Source organism: Eleutherodactylus coqui, chromosome 9 (assembly GCF_035609145.1).
Source record: "Eleutherodactylus coqui strain aEleCoq1 chromosome 9, aEleCoq1.hap1, whole genome shotgun sequence".
In the NCBI taxonomy this organism is placed as follows: domain Eukaryota; kingdom Metazoa; phylum Chordata; class Amphibia; order Anura; family Eleutherodactylidae; genus Eleutherodactylus; species Eleutherodactylus coqui.
Genome location: NC_089845.1, coordinates 148,397,140 through 148,412,287, shown reverse-complemented (window position 1 = coordinate 148,412,287; position 15,148 = coordinate 148,397,140).

Sequence of the window (15,148 nt, the reverse complement as noted above, 5' to 3'; positions counted from 1 at the left end):
TGGAGATGTGGACGGTATGACGAGGTGGAGAGTGAGGGATGCTATACACATAGACAATGGTCAGACATTTGGCCGTGTGATGGCAGAATGGGTATGACTGCAGGAGCGGTTGATGGTGGCTGGCAAGGATTGCAGTCGGTAGGTCAGGGAGCATGTTATCAGGCGGAGTACGGAGGGGTTTGTTTAGTGGATATGGTATGCCTCCCTGAAGAGGTGCGTTTTTAGAGCATGTCTAAAGTTCTGTGAGTCCTGGATTGCTCGGGTAGCCTTTTGTAGTGCATTCCAGAGGACCGGTGCTGCTCTGGAGAAGTCTTGGAGGCGGGTGAGGGATGCTATACACATAGACAATGGTCAGACATTTGGCCGTGTGATGGCAGAATGGGTATGACTGCAGGAGCGGTTGATGGTGGCTGGTGCTGCTCTGGAGAAGTCTTGGAGGCGGGAATGAGAAGTTCGCTGTCTATTTTCATTAGCAGAGAGGAGAGCCCGGACTGGGTGATGGATTGAGATGAGGCAGGCAATATAGGGGGGCGCTGCGCTGTGGAGGGCTTTGTGGATGAAGCTAGTGAGTTTAAATTGAATTCTGTACAAGATTTCGAACAAGATGATAAATACCCCAGATTATTACTAATCACAGACAGGCGTATCTTAACTAATATGTAGGTTAGGACCAGAAACCCCTTAAGGCTGAGAGCCATCATTTAAGAGTCAGGACAGGAGTCAGACCAGATCTTCAACATTGTGATCAAACAGGGAGTCAGACCAAATGAATAACTGCCATCCCTTATGAGGAGGAGCTGAAATAAATGTACACATACTAATGGCAATTGGTTGGCTTGGCTTTCCCCCACCCCCATTCCCAGCCAACCAATCTCCCCATACACATGCAAGGAAGTGCTTAGCACCAAACTGACGGTGAGCATGTGTCAACGTGTGTGTCAAATGGACCGGAGAATGACGCTATGATGTTACCCCAGTCCTGTTCCTAAATTGTGTCCCCCGCGCTGTGACAAAATGTGTCCCAGAAGGTTCCGGTTCTTGATTTTGTTTCAGCGTTACGTCCAAGGCATTAAGGCATCTTGCTCTCTCATACAGGCAGCCACCTCCCTGCAGAGATGAATAGGGAAGCGGCTGCCAGGATGGAAAATTCTTCACTTCAGTCATTTTTGTGGTATTCGGCATCCAAACAAAAACTTTGTCTAAAACCTGATTACGACCTGCAATTTTTATGTACAGATTGTGTGTGACCTCATCCTTTTATCAGAATGTTCTCATTATAGTACCACGGTCTGTGTTTTCACCCCATGGGCATTCAGACAACTGCAAATTATTAACCCAACGAAGAATTAATTTTTCTATCCTTTTTTTCGGCTGAGCAGTTGGCCCATCTTGAGTTGCCCCCTCGTTTCTGTAGAACTGTACAAGGAGGGAACCCGAAACTGAGCTGTTTGTTCCATGGAGATACTACAGATTCATTTCTTCTTCTTTTCTCCATTTAGATGATCCATATGTGTTCCAATCCAAAATATGCCCATTGGGAGTTAATTGCTATTAGTCTGCCAAATGTGCTCTTACCCATAATCATCGGAGGGAACAAAAGGCAGACACCAGGGGTGATGTGTGCTGCAGCTGAAGCCGGGCATTGTGCGCTTGTCAGCAACCTGTCTGACATCTTTACATTGGACTTGAGATACATGATATGTAAAAGCTGTATATCCTAGAAGAGGCCTTCTATGATACGCGGGTAAAAACAAAGAATGGCCAATCCTATGTATCATCCATCGGAGACTGCTTCGGCTGAGGTCTGCTATTCGCCATCTGCTTCGTGTTTTATAGTCTGACCTCTTGCACTACAAGACAAAACTCTTCCTTGTTAAACAGTCGCACCTCATTGTTATATGTGCGGGTAGAGAGTAGCGTGTCCTACTTATATGTGCCGCTTCCTAACTTGGTTTGTGTGGGGTTCTCATAGCGCTTTCTTCAGAACTATAGGCTTTCAATGTATGCTAGAGCGCAAACTGTTATTGTGCGCTACTGAACCCTATGCAGATTTGCGCAATAGAAAATTTCAGCATGGAGTCCAAAGTTCTGCTGTAGACTTTTACAGTGGATGTAACCCCATTTAATGTAGATTGGTTAAATCTACCACAAATCCTTAGGATTTGGCATGGATCTGCAGAAAAATCCAAAGGTGTTTTTTCCCAGCCCTCAAGTGGTTGTGCCAAGATATAAGTTATCCGCCATCCACAGGATAGGGAATAACTTTATGACCATTGAGAGTCTGAGTCTGGGACCCCCATAAATCCCAAAGGTTCTCAGATGAATGGAATGGAGGTTGTGCATTTGCGCCGCCACTCCATTTATTTCAATGGAAGTGATGGAGATTGGAGCACTTGTACTCAGCAGTGCTCCCATTAAAAGGAATGGAGCATTGGTGCAAATGAATGACCATCGCTACATTCATATAGGGACCTTAAAGACCCGTGTTCTCCCAGTTGGCAGGAGTGACAGCACTTGGATCTCCACTGATCATTAACGTATTCTTTATCCTGTGCATAGAGATAACTCTTTAGCTTGGCACAACACCTTCTAAGAGGCTTTCCAAGATCCAAGTGACTTTTCAGAAAACCCCTTGAGGGTACATTCAGATGTGGCATTTGTTAGGGTTTGTTCACAGCGGGTAGATTTGCTGAGGAAAATTAGCAAGGAAATGGCAAATCCAGACCAGCTTGGTGCAGATCTCACCCGACAGTCATCTCACCCGACTCCTCAGTGCACATGTACTCTCCGTTCCGTCGAGTCGGTCCGTGCTCTTAATAGGAAGAAAGGAGAAAACTCCTGCCAGACACTTCTGGTGGTGGCTTATCTTCCTCAAAAAAAAATGATCGGACAGTTGAAATGCAAGTGCCCAATCCTTATCTCCCCCAACAGCAGAAGTCTGGAGGACCCCATGCACTTCAGATGTTCAGGTGGTTCTGCTGAAATTAGCAGGTTTATCCAACGTACATCTAAGGTGCATGGCCAGCTTGAGGTCTCCTTCACACGACTGTATGCGTTTTTACGCTCGCCCGTACGCACCGTATGATCGCATGAATAAAGATTTGTCGTATTTCGTGCCATTCACCTGGGGCGCTGCAGCATGAATATTAAATAGTACGCATAAGTGATGGCAAGCGATGATCAGAAGAAAATGCTCGGAATGACCAATAATGCTTAATTACGGCCAGCTGTCTTCTTTAATTCGAACTTCTCATTCCCGCCTCCAAGACTTCTCCAGAGCAGCACCGGTCCTCTGGAACGCACTACCAAAGGCTACCCGAGCAATCCAGGACTCGCAGAACTTCAGGCGTGCTCTAAAAACGCACCTCTTCAGGGAGGCATACCGAATTCCCTAAACAAACCCCTCTGTACTCCGCCTGATAACATGCTCCCTGACCTGCTGACTGCAATCCCTGCTAGCCATCATAAACCGCTCCTGCAGTCATACTGTTTCTGCCGTCACACGGCTAAATGTCTGACCATTGTCTATGTGTATAACATCGCTTACACTTCGCCATACCGTGCCCATCTCCAGCCCCTCTACCTTCTGTATCACCCCATTACTTGTAGTATGTAAGCTCGTTGGAGCAGGACCCTCACCCATATTGTTTCCATCAACTGATTACTTTGTAACCGTGGGTCTGTAATGTTTGTACTTTTGTCTTTCTGTATCCCCCCTGTCTATGTAAGCGCTGCGGAATATGTTGGTGCTATATAAATAAAGATTATTATTATTATTTTCCCAGCGTTGTCTTCTTTCCTGCCGCCATAGAAGTCTATGGGAGCTTGCTGTGTATCACATCAAAAGATAGGTCAAGACTAGAGATGAGCGAGTATACTCGCTAAGGCACATTACTCGAGCGAGTAGTGCCTTAGCCGAGTATCTCCCCGCTCATCTCTAAAGATTCGGGGGCCAGCATCGCTAACAGGTGAATTGCGGCGGGGAGCAGGGGTGAGCGGGGGGAGAGAGGGAGAGAGATCTCCCCTCCGTTCCTCCCCGCTGCCCCCCGCCGCTCCCCGCCCCCCGCCGGCCCCCGAATCTTTAGAGACGAGCAGGGAGATACTCGGCTAAGGCACTACTCGCTCAAGTAATGTGCCTTAGCGAGTATACTCGCTCATCTCTAGTCAAGACCTATTTTTTCTCACCATGTATAAATCCGGCGTCCAAAAACGACGGCGTAGGTGCTATTTTTTTGGGCACAATTATTTTACACAACAAAAAATCAGTCATCTGAATGAACCCATTGAAATCCAATGCTTCACATGGTCGCGTTTTATGGGCGATTCCTTGACACACTGAAATGCCTGCTTACATACGGTTGCCTGAATAAGCCCTAAGAGTGATATTGGCCCTTTACCAATCATCAAATTAACAAAAACATATGATTCAGGTCCACACAATGTCCTTCAATAGGATGTATCTGTTAGCCCAGCAGAGCGATCTATCCTCCTTATTGCTGAACAGGATGTAAATAAGATGTGCCATGATTCTATATGGATTATAGAACCAGTGACTTGGCAAGTCTACCGTAAATTGCTTTAATTACTTGCATAGTGTGCTCTCCTTCTTCCAGACAACTTTATTTTACCTGAGAGCATATTTAATCTACCTAAGAATATCAGAAGTCAGCTAAAGGCTCGAAGCAATGAACAAAAGCACTTACGAATGAAAAGCCAGTTTCCTCCATCAAATGATGGAAAATGTTGGCATTGGGGCCCAATAAATCTTCCCTTTTGATGCTGCTGTGTAGACTATCATCAAGGTGAATATATAAAACACATACACAAGCATAAATACTAAAGTCTGTAATCTTCAGGGATCTCTCCTTGTATGATATTAGATCATCTTTCGACAGAGTCGACCTAAGTTGGACCTAACTACCAAAAGTAAGTGGACATCTGAGGAAGAATGAAAAGTAGTGTTTATTGCCATAGGTGAATACTCAGTGGGGCTCCTTTGGCCCTAATGACATCAGATACTCTCCATGGCATACTTTCTACTAATGTCTGCTACACTTCAGCTGGTATTCTCCTATATTCATCCAGCAAACGTCTGGCAAGTTCTCTCTAAGAAGACAGACGTTGCTCATATTTCCTGACCCGGTGTTCCAGCTCATCCCAAAGATGTTCAGTAGATTCAGGTCAGGACTCTGTATAGACCAGCCCAATCATGCAACATCAATATCCTCAAACCAACGTAAAACAGTCTTGGATTTGTGGCAAGTGCGTTGTCTTGTTGGAAGTATGGCTGATCATTCCCAGAATACTGCCACATTGTTGGCAACACATTATTGTCTAGAATGTCATGGTACACCTCCATATTCATGGTTCCTGCCACTACAACCAACAGAACGGAACCTCCACTGTACTTCACTGTTGGCACAAAGCACTCAGGCGGAAGGCATTCCCCGGCATCCTCCACACCCAGGTACCTCCATCTGATTTGAAGATGGAGTAGCGTGATTTTTTACTCCATACAACATTTTCCATTGCCCAACTGTCCAATGATGAGCATTGCAGATGGACTGATGTAACTTCTTTAAGAGAACTCACTAGATGCTTGCAGAATGAATGGAAGGAAATACCAACTAAAAGGGTGTCAGATACTAGTAGAAAGTATGTCACAGAGAGTAACTAATGTTGTCAGGGCCAAAGGAGCCCCACTAAGTATTAACATATGTAAATTAACTCTACTTTTGATTCTTGCTCATGTGTGTAATTACTTTGGATAGGATAGTGTATTTTAACAACAAGCCTCCTCTGCCCTATACAGTTGAACAAGCCTAAGCTGCAGTGCCAGGCACAATTAGACATATGGGTATTCTGCTGATCTGCTAGGACCCTAAGAATCTGACCCCCACCAATCCTAACGATTGGGGGTCAATTTATATTCCCATAAAACAACTACAGTTAGAGTGATGACATGCTAATCTTATGGAGTTGATCTGAGAGCACAACACCAGGGATTTGCACTTCATAGAATCATAGAATGGTAGAGTTGGAAGGGACCTCCAGGGTCATCGAGTCCAACCCCCCGCTCAGTGCAGGATTCACTAAGTCATCCCAGATATTTGTCCAGCCTTTGTTTGAACATTTCCATTGAATGAGAACTCCCCACCTCCTGTGGTAACCTGTTCCACTCATTGATCACCCTCACTGACTAATATCTAATCTGTGTCTCCTCCCTTTCAGGTTCATCCCATTGCTTCTAGTATTTCCTAGTGCAGATGAGAATAGGGCTGATCCCTCTGCAGTGTGACAGCCCTTCAGATATTTATAGACGGCTATTGTCTCCTCTCAGCCATTCATGGATGGTAATAATGGATGGCCAACATTAGAAAGAACGAATGTGTAACCCTAGCTTAAAGCTGGTCATACACTACAGCAGGGGCGCACAACCTTTAGTGGCCCGAAAGTCACATTGTCCTATTGAACCATTCTGAAGACCTGCAATAAAACTATGTTATGTTATGACATAACAAAGGTATATGCCACAAATATCTGATAGGTGCATGGTTCTCTGGCAGCAGCTTCCTCCCCTCTTCCCATTTTGAGAACATGCAGGCTCAGCTGAGGAATAGCTGTCGAATAAGATATTTGACCAACAGCTATTTAACATCTATGGCCAGATATGTTCAATTGGTTAGGTGCTCGATTAAAAGTTCAAACTACTTTGGACAACTTTATCAGCAGTACCAAAAGGCCAAGCGCAGATCTTGAAGATATTCCCATCCTTATAGAAAATGATTACCCGATTTCCAGTTGCTCTTACTGAATGGTGTATTTAAAGGGGCTCTGCCATCAGACACAACCTCTTTCATAATGCGGCCAAGCAATGATTAAAAGCTGTAAGGGTCTGCTGGTTCGACACTACGGCTGTCAATCAGAACTGTGGAGCAGGTGAATGAACAGGCCAGAGAGCACCTTAGAGAGAAGGCCTGCCTCCAGAACACTTGGCATCAAAGGTTTTTTTCTGATTGCTGGACAGTAGAGATGAGCGAGCGTACTCTCTAAGGCAAACTAATCGAGTGAGTAGTGCCTTATGCGAGTACCTGCCCGCTTGTCTCAAAAGATTCGGGTGCCGGCGGGGAGCAGCGGGGGGAGAGCGGGGAGGAACGGGGGGGAGATCTCTCTCACTCTCCCCCCCCCCCCCCCCCCCGCTCTGCCCTGCTCACTCCCGCAACTCATTGCTCTCCCTCGCCGGCACCCGAATCTTTAGAGACAAGTGGGCAGGTACTCGCATAAAGCACTACTCGCTCGAGTAGTTTGCCTTAGCTAGTACGCTCGCTCATCTCTACTGGACACCCTAGAAGCATCAGTAAAAGTACCTTGACACCCCTTTACTCTGCCCCAACCTTGCACTGTTAGCAGTTTTGCTTGGGCAAAGCTACTGATAGACTCCTTTAAGGATTTGCCTTATCTGATTATATTTAAAGAATAGAGATGAGCGAACGTACTTGTTTCGAGTAATTACTCTATCGAGTACCGCCATTTTCGAGTACTTCAGTACTCGGGGTGGCCGGGGGGCGGGGGGCGCCGTGGGTGAGTGGGGGGTAGCAGCGGGGAACAGGGGGGAGCCCTCTCTCTCTCCCTCTCCCCCCCACTCCCCGCTGCAACCCCCCACTCACCCACGGCGCCACCCGAATTTTTTCGCCCGAGTACGGAAGTACTCGAAAATCGCGGTGCTCTGGCGAAAAAGGGGCGTGGCCAAGCACGTTCGCTCATCTCTATTAAAGAATCCTCCTTTTTTTACCCGGTGTAAACATCTTGGGGGTTCTGAACCAATTAAGTTTTCCATAGTTCTAGCTTTTACATCGGTGAGTCAATAATTATCCACAATACAGCTATAAACTTTTTACAATAAAAATGGGAAATTTATAATATTATCATTTTTCAACACAGTTCCCCTGCTTTTCAATTCACTTTTACAATCACTGTACAAGCTTCTTTATGCCCTCAGAAAGGCCACGGGTCGGATCCGGCGGCAAGAATTCTCGCCGCGGGACCCGACCCCAGCACCTGCAAGCAGGAGCGCATACTCACCCGCGCCCGGCTGCAGGTGGCCTAAAAAAGAGATTTTCGTCTCAGCAGTGAGCCACACAAACACCGGTTCCTTCAGTTCTTCGTCTAAGGTGAATCAACAACCCCTTAGGCTAACTTCACAATGGCGATCGCAATATTAGGCACCCATATCTCGCTCCTCACCATGTGAATTCCCCGAGGATGCTAGGTGTTTTCATGTAAAAACATCCTCACATCATTTCGGGGATGAAGGGCGGAAGTTTGCAGAGTTTCTCCTATTGTTCTCAATGGAAGACCTGGCATTGCAAGCCCTTAGCACGTGATGCGATGCTGCCGCTGGCTTCATTTAAAGTAATGGGCGCTGCGATGCGAGAGCACGCAGCAAGATAGAACATGCCGCGATTTGTTTCCCGCGTAGCATAACATCGCAGGGCCGTGCGGAAAAACATCACTCATGTGCACTACCCTATTCAAAAGAATGGGGTTCATATTTGTGTAAGATTTGTGCGTCTCGCAATGCATTAATCTCTCGTGATTTTGTTGCCCATGTGAAGACGGCCTTAATGACTCTTTGAGTTGACCAAACACTTGTACAACCATTTTTAAGTTTTTTAATTCATTCATAGACACTCTGTTGCAGCAAAATACTGTTCCTGTATTGTGCTGAAAGTCCCCGATGGATCTCAGTCCTTGATAGATCTCTGTCCCCGATGGATCTCAGTCCTTGATGGATCTCAGTCCCCGATGGATCTCAGTCCTTGATGGATCTCAGTCCTTGATGGATCTCAGTCCCCGATGGATCTCAGTCCTTGATGGATCTCAGTCCCCGATGGATCTCAGTCCTCGGTGGATCTCAGTCCCCGATGGATCTCAGTCCCTGATGGATCTCAGTCCTTGATGGATCTCAGTCCCTGATGGATCTCTGTCCCCGATGGATCTCAGTCCCCGATGGATCTCAGTTCCCGCTGGATCTCAGTCCCTGATGGATCTCAGTCCTTGATGCATCTCAGTCCCTGATACACCATCAGACCACACAAATGGATGACTGAAGACTGCTCTTCTTTGGTGGAAGCGGAAAGCAAGGTTGCCCTGGTTAATATCATGGCTGCAACAATGGAACCAACATATCGACTTCATACCTGCACAGCAATGATAAGACAGAAATCCCACTTAGCAATGTGCAAGAGAACGACAGGGCTGCCAACAGAAACACAAATGCAACTGCTTTGCAGGTAAATATTGACCTCGTCCATTATTTTCAGCGTACAATGGTCATCCTGGAACCAATTAATATATTAAATTGAGGGACCAATGTAATACGTGTCTCATTGTGGCATCAATACGGTTTCCTGCTCTATCTGCCAATCGATTAAGGACGCCGTTGTCCGAAACGTCGCTACACTTCCGCTAATATCTTGAAAACTTCTACATGCACCTGATTAAATATGGAAACTTTTATTGTGGATTGAAATAAAAATTAGATTTTTTTTACATCCATCCTAATCTCAGGAGTGAATCGTTGCGACTGTTCTTCTCTCCAGATAGCGGGCAGATGTTGCTCGTAGTGACCGATTGTATTCCGGATTTAATTTTTCCAAAGCTAGGATTGAAAATAAGAGAAATAAATCACCCAGAACAACGTCCTGGTGCTGACAGTCCCATAAGTCGGCCATATACATGAGATGTGTTCAGAGGACAGCTCTCCCACCCCCTATATACATAAACACTCTACTTAGCCAAGCCTGTTCACTTCAATGGGGGAGGGAGACAAGCTCCTTCTTATAGCTACTTATATCCTAGTACATGAAAGGATCAAGCAGTTGAAATCCAATGTGTCTTGTCCTTGCCCGACCCCCCATGTCTGCTTTTGTGGGACAGTCAGGAGACCCCCTCTATGCACAAAGTACAGTTGGCTGATCTCCCTAATGTAATGTGTATGGGCAGTTATAGCTCACCGCTCTTACTTGTAGATGGAGTGAATGCCTCATTGTAAGAAGTCTTTCCTCCAAACTAAACGGTCTTCACCTTGGTCCTCTGCCTGGGTACTATAGACCCAAGTTGTCACTGACACTTAAAGCCTCTATCAGATAGATTCCTATACCCTGCTATGAGCCCATGTTGTACCGTACGACGGCGTGATTCCAATCACAGACGTAGCATTGTATGCCATGTTATGGAGATGCTCTCCCCCAGAAACATTTCAGCATGTCCAATCCTTTTGTTCTCCTTGGAGCCAGGCAGCTGCCAGGTGCGGCTGTGGCTCGTCTCCCGTCCCTCAATGAAAGAAACATGTTCATGGCTTGGCTCGCTGCACTCATTCCGATGGGCCCCTACACGGGCATAACTCATACATGACTTTGTGTAGATTTTTCTGACCAATGCAAATTAACTCCGCGAGGCAACTTTTACGCGCAGAGGAAACAAAATGCTGTATTTCTGCATCGAAATCCAACCAAAACCTGCAAAGAAATTTCCACATGATTTAGTTGCGGGTTTGGTGCAGATTTAGCGGCAGGATTTCACTCATAACATTAAATGAATGCCACCCGCAGTACAACAAATGGAGCGTTCTGCAGGTTTGAAATCCACAAGGTAACTCAATTCTGCAGCGGATTTTTTCCACTGTTAGTACATAGCGTTTATTAAACCCCATTGACTCACATTGTACTGTATATAGTTGCAGAAGTTGGATGTGAAAACATTCAGCAACTTGTATGTTGCCCTGAAAATAAGACCTAGCAGGATTTTTCTGGATTTTTGAGGATGCAGAAAGCTTTTTCAATATTTTTGAGGATGCTTGAAGTATAAGCCCTACTTCAAATTGAGCCCTATTTACAGTTAATAAAAAAGGACATTATAAATAGTGTCCAGGCAGCTGTGCATGTAAAAAAGTACAATCTATTGGAGCAAAAATTAATATAAGACACTGTCTTATTTTCGGGGAAACAGGGTATGTAATGTGTAAAACCAGCCTTGGGCCCAATGTCCACGGGCGGATGGAGATCCACAAATCAAACCAACCATAGAGATACATTAGCGTCTGCAGGACAGTAAAAAACATGCGGATGTGATTTTTTTTCCCCCGGCGTGCGAATCGCAGCATACTCCATTTCCTGCGGATCCTGCGCAGACGGCTTCTATTGAAGTCAATGGAAACCATCTGATCCGCCGACCACCTGCAGCTGTCACTGTGGACGATCCGCGGTAAAACAGGAGGTTTGAAAAAAGGAGCACTGCGCATGTGCCAGACACATCAGCTAGCGCGCCCAGACACATCCTCCATGCTGAAGAAAGAAGGACACCCGCACTGCATCTGGAGAGGCAAGAAAATATATTTTCCTCTCCATGTCTGCAGGCACACACGGATTCCACTGCGGGGTTCAGCAGGGGAATCCGTGTGTGCAAGTGGACATGAGGCCTAACGGTACGTTCACACCTACCCTGTTTCCCTGAAAATAAGACATACCCTGAAAATAAGACCTAGCATGATTTTCCAGAATTTTTGAGGATGCAGAATAATTTTTCAGGCTTTTTGAGGATGCTTGAAATATAAGCCCTACTCCAAAATTAAGCCCTACTAACAGTTAATTAAAAAAGTCAATTTAAATAGTGTCCAGGCAGCTAGACATGTAAAAAAGTTAAACCTTTTTGAACAAAAATTAATATAAGACACTGTCTCATTTTCGGGGAATCACCGTAGTTGCAGAATTTCCACAACATTTCAGCATAAAACAATCGCACGTCAATCAGGATAAGCAATTTTCCCTCTTTTCTTTCTGTATCTATCCCAAATTTACAAATAAAGAATTTATATTAAAAAACAAAATTCAAAAATTACTCGAAAATCTGCAAAATCAGTGCAGATTGTGACCAGGGATCAGCTGATCTTAGCAAATACAGCGCACCCCTTCACCTTGTAATACAGCGCACCCTGGCAGCCTCCAGGCACTGGTCAGGTGATTTGGCAGTGGTATCATGTGACCAGCGGCAGGACACAGCGCAGATGCAGATTTTGTCAACGAGTGAAGATTTTGTTTCTAACCGCAGAATGCGTTCTGCAGAACATCTTGCGTTTTCTTCCATAGACGTTAATCGTAGAAATCTATCTTCTGTATGTTAGAAATCTGCAACAACGATTCCGCAGGACGTCCTTCATTCCGCAGCAGAAAGCTTTTCAAGCCCCATAGGGATAACATTGTGACGTAAAAATGCCCGCGCAGACTAATTCCATCCATTGTGAAAGGCCCCGAAAACGGTCGGGTTGTCGTAATAGGTTGGGAAATTTTCTCGACTAGCATTAATTACAAAACAGGGATGTAGCCTAAACCGGTATTGTAAATGGAGTCGCACAGCAATACAAACCACGGAGGAGATTTACAAAATGTGCCAGAATTCTAGTTCAAACGGTGAATAAAAAATGGATGTAACCGCCATGTGCCAGATTTGTTTTAGACACTTTCTACGCCTTTACTCAGGGGCGTAACTATAGAGGATGCAGGGGATGCGGTTGCACCCGGGCCCAGGAGCCTTAGGGGCCCATAAGGCCTCTCTTCTCCATATAGGGAGCCCAGTACTATGAATAAAGCATTATAGTTGGGGGGGGGCCCTGTTACAAGTTTTGTATTGGGGCCCGGGAGCTTTAAGTTACGCCTCTGCCTTTACTAGATGATTTTGAAAAGTGTCTAGAAAAGCCGGCTATAGCTAAGAGGAGCCATGAAATGCACAAGCTCATTAATGCCATCTGTAGGCGAATCGGGCTTGACCTAACTTGGCCATGTTGTTCTCATTCATCTTACTACAGGAGTACATTGTAACCACACAGACTAACTAAATGATACTGCATGTGACCGGGCCGGGACCAGCGGCAGACATGTATGTACAGTGTGTGTGACATGTTTATATTAGACTTTGAGTACTTTTTCACAGGACGATTGATGGGCACTTAAGCCCTCGAAAGTCATTCCAACAATGATTATCATAGAATGGTAGAGTTGGAAGGACCTCCAGGGTCATCGGGTCCGACCCCCTGCTCAGTGCAGGATCACTAAATCATCACAGACTGATGTTTTAACCCGTTAACGCTGCAGAATGTACAGTTATGTCATGCACAATCGTGGTATGTATGAAGGGAGATCGCAGGGTGATCTCGCTCCATACAACTCGGGTGCCAGCTGTTTCTTACAGCCGTCACCCAGCCGCAACAGCTCCGATGAGCGGCATGGCTTATCGGAGCTGTTAACCCTTTAAATGCCACAGTCAATTCTGACAGCGGAATTTAAATGCCACGACCAATGTCCCGGGGTTGCGTATGGCCCCCCGCGATGAGATCGCAGGTTGCCGTGCAGGTGTCATGGCGGCAGGGGACCTTCTGAAAGGCTCTAGTGCTGTCATAGCAGAATGCCTATCAAGCCGTGGCTATGGCGTTATGGCTGTCAGAAGATTTCGACAGAAAATAAGTTAAAAAAATGTAACATCTTTGAAGAAAATAAAAGTAGTACAGCAAAAAAAGCTATATAAATTTGGTATCCTAGTAATCGTACTGACCCACAGAATAAAGCTATCAGCTCATTTTTGTTCCAGTATTTACACCTTAGTAACAAGAAGCACTCAAAGATGGCGGCATTTCGGGGTTTTTTTCATTTCACTTAATTTTTCACGTTTTTCAGTACATTGTATGGCACATTACATAGCACCGTTGAAAAATACAACTTATCCTGCAAGAAACAAGCCCTCAGAATTTATGTTGGTGGATAACTAAGAATTATGTTGTTTTTTTGTTGTTTTTTTTAAAGGTGGAGGAAAAAACGAAAATGGAAAAAAAAGAACCATGTTCTTAAGTGGCTAAAACTTCCATGGCAATAGAATTCACCACCTCACATGGCAACTTGTTCCACTCATTGATCCCCCTCACTGTCTAATATCTAATCTGTGTCTCCTCCCTTTCAGTTTCATCCCATTGCTTCTAGTCTTTCCTTGTGCAGATGAGAATAGGGCTGATCCCTCTGCACTGTGACAGCCCTTCAGATATTTGTAGACAGCTATTAAGTCTCCTCTCAGCCTTCTCTTCTGCAAGCTAAACATTCCCAGATCCTTTAACCGTTCCTCATAGGACATGATTTGCAGACCGCTCACCATCTTGGTAACTTTTCTCTGAACTTGCTCCAGTTTGTCGATGTCTTTTTTAAATTGTGGTGCCCAGAACTGGATGCAGTATTCCAGATGAAGTCTGACTAAAGCCCCATTTACATGGGACAACTGTCAGGCAAACGATGCCTGAGACTTGTCCCCGCATGTACTCGCTCCCATGCTGTCACACAGGAGCGAGTAACTCTGGCTCACAGCCGGGGGGGGGGGGGGGGGGGGGGGGGGGGTGGAGATTTCACTTCTCTCTCTCCCCCTGGCACTCTCCATTCACTTAACACACAGCTCTGTTAGTTGCCAGCCACTGTTCAAGCTTGTCTAGATCTTAGAATTGGATGTGCAGTCATTTATGTCCACTCTTTGAGTACGATCACTCAGCCAGTTGTGAATCAGTTGCCTTGTCAATTCCATATTTGGTCATTTTTTCAATAAGTATAGTATGAGATACTTTGTCAAATGCTTTACTAAAGTCAAGATATACTATATCCACCGCATTTCCCTGATTAGCCCAGTCAGTTATTCTGTCATAGAAGGAAGTTAGATTTGTCTGGCATGGCTTGTTTTTTTACAAACCCATGCTGGCTCTGGTTTATTACTCTATTCTTATCCAAGTACTTGCATACATGCTGTTCAATAATTTGTGAAAAGATCTTTCCCGGTATAGAGGTCAGGCTCACAGGCCTGTAGTTTCCTGGGTCCACCTTTTCTGAATTTCTGAAGATAGGGACAACATTTGCCCCTCTCCAATCTCCTGGGAAAACTTCAAACTTCTCATATTCTCTAGGAATTGTCAAAGATTATGGTGAGTGGTTCAGCAATTACCTCTGCTGCTTCCTTTAGTACCCTAGGATGTAATTCATCTGGACCTTGAGATTTGAATTCATGTAAGTTAGCTAAGTGTTTCCTCACCATCTCTCTGTTAATAGCTAACCTGCATTCTTTTATT